Source organism: Tupaia chinensis, unplaced genomic scaffold (genome assembly GCF_000334495.1).
Source record: "Tupaia chinensis unplaced genomic scaffold, TupChi_1.0 Scaffold145147_1, whole genome shotgun sequence".
Classification (NCBI taxonomy): Eukaryota; Metazoa; Chordata; class Mammalia; order Scandentia; family Tupaiidae; genus Tupaia; species Tupaia belangeri.
In genome coordinates, this window is record NW_006205007.1 from 2,761,323 (window position 1) to 2,770,054 (window position 8,732).

General features: G+C 42.0%; 1 long non-coding RNA gene and 1 other non-coding gene across 3 annotated transcripts in view; both read right to left on the reverse strand.

Moving 5' to 3' along the window:
• Positions 1–1,242: 1,242 nt before the first annotated feature.
• Positions 1,243–1,301, reverse strand: MIR9-1 (microRNA mir-9-1). The gene has a single exon (NR_129412.1). It is a non-coding gene; the product is annotated as a microRNA mir-9-1 (primary transcript).
• Positions 1,302–1,731: 430 nt separating this feature from the next.
• The window catches only part of LOC102498226 (uncharacterized), a 34,786-nt gene continuing 27,785 nt past the window's right edge, over positions 1,732–8,732 (reverse strand). For both annotated transcript variants that reach the window (XR_337290.1, XR_337291.1), the window contains exons 2-4: positions 7,402–7,517; positions 5,472–5,524; positions 1,732–1,971 (exon numbers count right to left, since the gene is read on the reverse strand). This is a non-coding gene — a long non-coding RNA (uncharacterized LOC102498226). The remainder of the gene's footprint in view (positions 1,972–5,471; positions 5,525–7,401; positions 7,518–8,732) is intronic.

Here is an 8,732-nt window from a genome sequence, read left to right on the forward strand (position 1 = left end):
AACCAAAGAAGAAAGCCAAACTTAATTATGGCTAGATTAAACAGCGGTTTTAAAACTAGCAGGAACAGTACTGCTGCAGCTCCAGACCAGTTGGTGTTGCCATTTGGGAGGCTGCAGATGGCTGTGGGTGGGAAATGCCTTTACTTTCTTAAGCGATGGAGATGAGTATGGTGTGTGCACTTGATGTTTTTTTCATACCCCCACCCCCCAACAGGGCTGTCTGTCATAGGCTGCCGGGCGCTTTACCGCTTGCCCCCGAGCGTGGGAATCGGAGCGTCCTGCCGTTCACATCTCTTGCATTCCGTTTAGCAGAATCAATTAGGCAAGACAGACCCTCAGATTCCCCACCCCCTTTCCATTTTTGTCAGGTCTATATACGTCCTAATTATTTCAGTTTGGGATGCCAGAGCTGTTTCCTGGATAGACCTGATCATCCTTAAACAAAAAGAGAGGAGGCGCACACGTGGGTTGTGGCGTAAATGTCACTTTCATTTCCAATGCTAGGCGCAGAGTAAGACAGAACATTTTTTTAACACTTTGACAAGAGGGGAGGCGATCTCGTCTCCATCATGTCTTTCTGCTTCAGTAGCTTCCTCAAGGAAACCCTCTTGGAACAGAGAAGCATCTGTCCTTGTATTTTGAATAGAAGAATAAAAATCAGCCTTTGCTTTTTTTTTTTTTTCATTTTCCCTGCTAGCTCTAAGTTCTGAGTAGATATAAATTATGAACCTTCCAGTATGAACTTTTCTGAGAGTCTAATTTCATATCATTTGACATACAGCCCAAATACATGTAAAATAGTTTCCAAGCACAATTGTCAAGTGTTGGGGGGGAGGGGCCTCAGAAGGGAACTGCCCAAGTCTACATAGCACAGAATCATTTTAAACTAGATACCAGACATCTCTACAACAGCTTTCTAAGAAAAAACACCTGCCTCACATATAAACTCGTGCCTTAAAATAGAACAAATTGCACATGCATCTTTACTCATTAGCGCTATACAATTCTCCTTCGCAACTCTAACGACCCCTCTCCAATATTTCCACCGCCTCTATATTTTGGCATATGCATGTCACTGATTTCCTCTCATCCCACATTTAGTCATAAGGTCAAAACAAAAACAAAAACAAAACAAAAACAAAGTTAGATTCAATAAGTATTCCTGACCTTTCTGGTTTTTACTGTCTCTTGGTTGTAGTCTTTCATTCTCCCACGCTCCCCGGCGATCTTGAAGGAGTTTTTACTTTCGGTTATCTAGCTTTATGAAGACCAATACACTCATACAGCTAGATAACCAAAGATAACAACTCGCTTCCCTCACACGCCTCAGTCTTCCTCTTGCCAGACTCCAGATCCGGATCCCTTCTGGCAGTCCTGAAGAGCAGTCGTCCAGAATACTCGCCGCGCTCAAGATTCCTTCTTTTATGCAAACATGACCTGGTTTCTGTTTGTGTGTGTGCGCGGCTAAAACATCCAAACGAGATCTGTTGCCTTCAGAGTTTATTCCGAACTTTTTTTTTTCCTTTCAGCAAGTAATCTCCGGCAGTGTAAGCCAACAATTCATCTATTAATATCAGAAAATAAGACCAGCTATTAAGGTGCACAGCAAGCTGTTAGGAGTGAGGAGCAGCATCCGTCCCTTCACAGGCCTCTATTTGCATTGTAAATTGCTTCATTCTCACGCAAGACTCTTTAGCCTCCCTCTATAGAGATGTATAAAGCCAACGGCAATTTCCAGCGCAGGTTAAGGAGGAAGGAAAAAAAAAAAATCCCGTTCTATAGAAGTGACAGCTGATTCAAGGATCTGCTCCTGATCCTTTTGGGTTAGGCACCATGAGCTTTTTACCAAGCGGTGGCAGCTTGATTGCACATATCTTGTGTGTGTGTGTTTTAGGGGGAAGATCCTCGATTTCACAGGGCTTCTAGGCTGAGGAGAAGATGCCGTCTTGCTGGCGTGCTGCTGCCCCCGGTCTGAAAGAAGGAGAAAAGGGCCATCATTGGAGGGGCTTTCACTGCCAAATTGTGGACCAGCCCGGCAAGGTCAAAGGTTCGAGACCGCGGGAGACCAAGGTAATGATGATGTCATGAGAAATCTCAAGTACATGGTTATTGATATGCATCAGTGATCAGCCAACTGCCCCACGCCTGCTGCCCGAGCAGCGGCAGCGGCGGCAGCAGCAGCGGCAGCATTGCAACAAGCTCTATTTTCTCAGTCAACATCTCTTCTGCTAGCACTACCGACTGATCCTGGAAAAGCAACCCGCGGCCTTTTACCTCCTCGGTGCTAGTGTAGATCGCTCTAATATCCAAAGACTGGAAGAAATCTCTCTCTAAGGACAGATAAAAGCATTTCAGATCTGGGGAACGTCCTTGCCTGCATTTCTCTTCTGGCAGATTGCATAGGCAGACAGATGGAAGGCACTTTGCTATGGCAGGGCCTCGCTTTCTGGGGCTGGGAATCAGATCTGTATTACGCAGTGAGTCGATGTGTGATTACATTGACAATTTGCTCTGGTGTCGTGTTTTTAATGGCTTCACAGCTCAGTCATGTTTCGTATCTATGTACCATGGCAATAGGGCAGCGTATTTTGTCCTGTAAGTTCAAACTGAATGCTCTAAGGAAGTGGACTTCATCCTTTTTTTTTTTTTTTTTAACAAATGACTTCATATATAAGGTGTGTGCTTTAGAATGCAGCAGAGGCAAATACTGCAGCAGTAGTTTCTAATGTTGTACACAACTCTGCTGTAATAAAAATGCAGGGTCTTTGTCTATTGTATTTAAACATCAATTTTCCTACAGAATAAAAATTTACTAGTCTTGCTTGTCAAACTATGAAAAAAGTATTGTTGCCCCATGAAAAATACAGATAAAACACCTGCATATTAAGAGCATAATTCCTCCCCCCCCTTTTCCCTTCCCTTCCCCCACCTTTCTTCTGTCTGGAGGGGCATGTTGTTTTATTAATTAGCCTCATTCCCTTTCTTGGAACTTTTCAAAGTGTGAATATGATCACTTCCAAGAGTCCTTTTCTTCTCCTTGCTCCTTCCTAATGGGTGATCTATCTCTAAGCCATCTACCTTATGTATAGTTCTAACATTCAGGTACCCCTCAACAAAACATCTAAGATAATCTCCATAAGATGCATATTCACCATGGGTGAACATCATGGATTGGTTTCAAAATTACCAGTTATGCTTGGCAGTGTTGCCTTTCTTTAAAATACAAAAAAAGAGACTGTAATAAATCTTAATATTCATTGCACATAGCACTAGTTTATCACGATCCTCTCATTTTTGTAGACTGATCATTTTCCCCAATGACTAGAACATTTCAGAATTAATATACACACGTTCATTTTTTCAGTGATTATTCATTTAAGATGTGACTGTGAACATGCTCACCAAATTATATACAGAGCACATATGTAAACTCTTGTAAGGCTGACGAGAAAACCAGAAAAGACTGACAAGGAAATAAAGCCAAAATTGCTAGAAAAAGCCCCCAATAAAGAGTTTAAGCAACAATATCACACCAACTAAAGGTATGACTGAATAACAAAGATGGCAACTTTTCTCTAGATTATTTACATCTTTCATGAGCATCCTAATACTGACTATTTAGAAAAGACTAAACTGGAAATCCCTCTTTTTCTTATAAAATTGTAGTATAAGAAGTACTATTGGAGATGGCTACATTGGGTTATATATAAAATGCACATGCAACCATAAACCAATTCAGAGAAACACTCTCGTGGAGTTACTGCTCCTTCTTGAACTATCTGGTTATGACAACAACCACCGAATAAAAATCTACCATTGGTAAGGCACATGCCACTTGGACATTATGTAAAACCCTAATGAGCTTTGCTGCCTTGGAAGATTGAGAGTATTGTGGCCCTGCTTTCCAAGACCTAGAAGCAGAATCATTAGTGATTTGGCATGTATTACATAAAGCAAACATGTGACCAGATGAATTCACTTCCTTAAGTCAAAGCCCAAGAAATACCAGATATTTTTAGAATAGCTTTTTGCTTTATATACACCTGGGTGGAACTGATGAAAATAGTAAGATGCAATACATGTATGGTTTGGGATGTATATATCACCCCTGTGTTTGTGTGAATTTGCAAATTAATATGACTATATTCCCATACTGAACAATTAAATGCATTTTTAGAACCAAAGTACCCATCACAAAAGCCAAGATACTGAATATTTAAGATGCTGCTACGATTAGAAGCTGCAGAATACACTGTCTTAAAAAGAGCATCTTCTAGGGCAATGCCACATTGTCATATCAACTGACACCAGGACTGGCACTCATGCCTAGCACATAAACCATAGATTCAACATGGAAGCCCCAATAAGTGAAAATAGCCAACGCTGGAATTACAGGCAGAGTGTCCATTCATTAGCCATATAACCTATTAGATATTTCACCTCTCCATCATCTCTCAGGGTACAGAGAAAGACAAAATACACAACATCTGATTATTTTGAATACTACCAAGTTTATAGCGTGGTTGATCATATATATTTCAAGGACTGTATTATTATGTAGGATATGAGACAAGTTGAGACAGTTGTGCAGTTCCAAAGATTCCTAATTATGTCTGTCACACGTTGTTAAAGAGCAACTATTAACACCTACGTGCTTTTTATGTCAGATATTTTTGCTTTCAAAAGCTATTTAGCTGAGCTACAGAAAACCTGTTTTTTGAAATCTACATATTGAAAGATATACTGAATTTAAATGCCTTGTCTGTTCATTCTCTAATAAAGTCCCATTAATGGCCAGTAGATTAGGACATGATTGTCATGCTTGTTTTTGAATCTTTATATAGGTCTCCAGATGGCTAAAACATGAATGGAATCATCTTGGTTTACTTGGGAATGAACAATCTCTGCTTAAGTTAAAAGTGCAAAGTTATCATTTCCCAATATTTGGATCAGAATGATACTATTGCATAATTCAAATATATCAATTTGTCACCAATATGTAGAACACTCTGAATCCTATTCAGACTACTACAGAATGCATAAAGAATTGGCCTATCATAGAAAACCCCTTTTAATATTTAGTTTGTATGATTTGGTTTATATGCATGAAGACACAGTCCACCAATACAGTCAAGACGAACATTTTCTTCCTAAATGCCATTTAATGTACAATAATGTGTATAGTTCAGGCAAAGTATTTGACTGGCTTACTTTCTGATAAAAGTGTCCTATTATTTCACCTATATCCTGAATTTGTTTTTGATATGCAGTTACAGATTATGTTTGCATTTTGCTAGTATTTAATATACAATGGTTCTCTACAGGGGAAAAAATCAGATTTTTCTGGAATTCTATATATTGCACGAATTGAGAGATATGCAGTTTACTGCAGGCCTACCACCCAGTACATAATATTTAATTTTGATTTTATGTATCACTTTGATTTTCACAAATATAAATTTTAATATTACCTTTGGTTGGTTGGGTTGTCTATTCATTCTATTCATCTTCTTTGCAGTCTAATCTGAAAAACAGTCAAGAAAACAAATGATCACAGTATTAATATACATGTATATGATCATATCAAGATACAGCTTCACTTAAAGTATTGCAATTACCATGATTCCTTAAAATAACAAGAAATTCCATAAAACCCCAACACAAAGTAGCCTGGGCCTCAGCACCCACAGGGTTAAATATGCTAATTTGCATTTAAATGAAGACATGCATGATAATGGGAGTGCAAAATATGCAGAATCTGGAGGGGTTTGGGAAATTAATTTTTTCTTTCTTTTTTTTCCCTTTTATTTTTAGCTTAGAAGGAGGAGGGACTCTTAAAAAACATTAGGGATTTGAACCTTGTAACCTGCCATACAAAAGAGAAGTGAGAGTTCTTCTAAATAAAGATTTTAAGACTGGAACAAAATCTTATTTTCTAAATGTTTAAGGAACTGGATCGCTAGGCCTTTCAAACAATGGGAATCCCTGGATAAATATCTAATCCATTAAAAAGATGCAAATAGTTTACTGTAAGGCCGCAGCAGCAACAGTGAGGTGTGCATTCATATCTGTGGCTCCTGATTGGCTCTTTCCTCCACTAAATCAATGAATAATGTAAAACCTGATTGCTGTAAAGCGGTGGATTTTCCCCCTCCCCCATCCCCCCACGATCCAATATTCAGGAAGTCTTACACTCCCAAAATAGCTTGCTTTTCTTTTATGATTTTTTTATGCTTATTGTTATTTTGGACTGGTAGGGTGGGGCTATCGGTTTTGCAAAATGAAAGCACTGGACTGGTTCAATTATGTTGAGTATAGACGCTTGCTTTCTGAAATAGCACCCTAATTACTGGTGTCCGGTGGAGAAGGAGGGTGGCAAGCAGAGATGGACACCAGTAGAAGAAAGAAACTGGGTCTGATCCTGCCTGGCAGTTCTAGGCCTAAGGCAGTCACCGTTCGGAAGGGGGCCCCCACCCCGGCCGTGGCCATGACTTGACAGGGCCTCTGGTCTAACTTCTGATCTTATACACTGCAGCTCTGACCCCTCAAGACAGTCCTCCATTCAAGCATTGCGGGTACATTTGCAAGAGAAAACGCTGCAGACACTAATGCAAATATGTTGCCCGAGCAGTTCCCACCACCCCGAGTTTCCGCAGATAATTCCAGGCCACAGAAAGGACGTTGCCTTCCTCAACCGGGTCTAGGCTCTAAGCATGACTCAAAGACCCAGCTCGGCTCGGATACCAGAAGTGTCTGAAGCTGAACCTCCTCAAGTCCCAATAACTAACCATGGTGGTTGCACCTTGATAAATCTGAACTTGGGATAACCCTGCACAGCGGCCTCTCATCTTCCCAAACCCAAAAGGCAAAGAGAGAAAAGGAAGTGGAAGTCCACCAGATCTGGTTTGCTACTGTACGTAAGTTTTCTTCCAGGAGCTAATCAGAGCCTCACTTCGTAGCCAGGTAATTGCCACTTTGGAGCGGTTATAAGGAAACGGATTATTCAAAGGACAAATCCTGACTCCAGAAACGCAAAATATAGTTATATTTCGCTCTAGGTTTAAGAAGGGGTAAGTCCCACCACCACCCACACAAAATTACATACAAAATTCCCTTCTCAACGCGCAATTTTCCTGGCCTCTCTCAGCGACTGGGGGTCAGACTGCTGGATAATTAACAGTCCGGGCTCAGACAACTCCGGAGATCAACAGGTTTAGCATCCGAGGCACACAATCAATTAGCTGAAGCAAAGCCCCGGACTGGCCCTCGGAGCGGCCCACAGCAGGGCTCTGCGGGCACGGGCTAGCGAGCGAGGTGAGGAATGCGGGCGCCGGGCCGCGGCGAGCACTCGTGGCCCGGCGCCGCCAGCCAAACTGCAGCCCGCGGGTCCCACATACTCACTTGATCTCCCTGCATCAGGCAATGTTGCCCCCTAAATCCAGCTGGGCAGGAACCGAGGCGCCGGCCCGAAGACAAGATCCAGAGTCACAGCTCGGCTGCAGCACACAAACAGGCTCCTTTCGGCATATCCAAAAAGAAAAAGAAAAAAAAAAAAAGACTTCAGATCATTCCTTTCCTCAGCACATTTAAAACTGCCGCTCAATTCCACATGGTGATTCTTGCTTGATTGCGTCTAAAATAGTTTAAACGGGTCTTCCCTTCTGAGGAGAGAGAGAAGGGTGCAAAAGACCAAGGAGGAAAAAAAAGCCAACTTTTCCCCCCCACGCCAGGCACTTGCTCCCTGAGCCTCGGAGTGGAGAGTGAAGTGGTGTGTGCGAGGCTCGGCAAGTTTTTGGGGGGGCTGTCCAAGGTCTAGTCCAGCCCCCTCTGCCGAGGAGGACGTGCTCTGAAACTCAACCAATTTCCCCACTGCTTTTGTTACTGATGAACTGAAGCCCTATTGTTCATCCATTGCCACGGTCTTTTTCAGTCCCCACACTACGTTCTGCGTTGCCAGAGATAATGAATTTGCACCCAAACCTCTCATAGTCCCCTCCTGACAGACGGAACAAATTAGAAATGTCTCGTCTGAGGGAGGGCAATGGCTACACTTTCCTATTGTGGGACGTAAAGCACACATTTCTTTGGAAACTTCTTTTGCCTTTCTACCTTTTATTTTCTCCTCCCTCATTTTCTTTTTGCCTTCAGTGTTTTTCCCTTACTGGTTTCCTAAGACTTTTTTCTCCCAAAGAATCGCCCTGTCTTGTTTTTCCAATGCACCATTTTATGTAACTTGTGGGTCTTTCTACCTTCCTTCCTTCCTTCTTTCCCATCCTCCTTCCTTTTTAAAGAACTCCCTTTGCAATTTTATTTACAAACTTGGAGAATGACCTTTGGACTTGCAGACTTTTTTTTTTTTTTTTTTTTTTTAAAGAAAGGTCTTTTGGTTCAAGCCCCGCTTCCTCACTCCTCCCCCTTTTTGTTGCGGTTGTTAAATGTGTTTGGCTAAAGACAAGCAATACATTATAAAGATTTTTATTCTCCAAACTCTAGAGCTATTCAAAAGGTACCATAGGGGTTATCTATTTGAGAGGGAAGAAAAAGCGCGCGCGCGAGCGTGTGTGTGTGTGTGTGTGTGTGTGTGTGTGTGTGTCCGCCTCTACGCAGCCTTGGCGTATCTCCTGTCGTCTAGCAGACTTATTCAGGTGCGTCACCATCCTCTCATTTCCCTTACCCTTGTCCTGTCCGAACGAACCGCCCCTGAACTGGCCTCGGTTCCTGCTCCCCCGCCC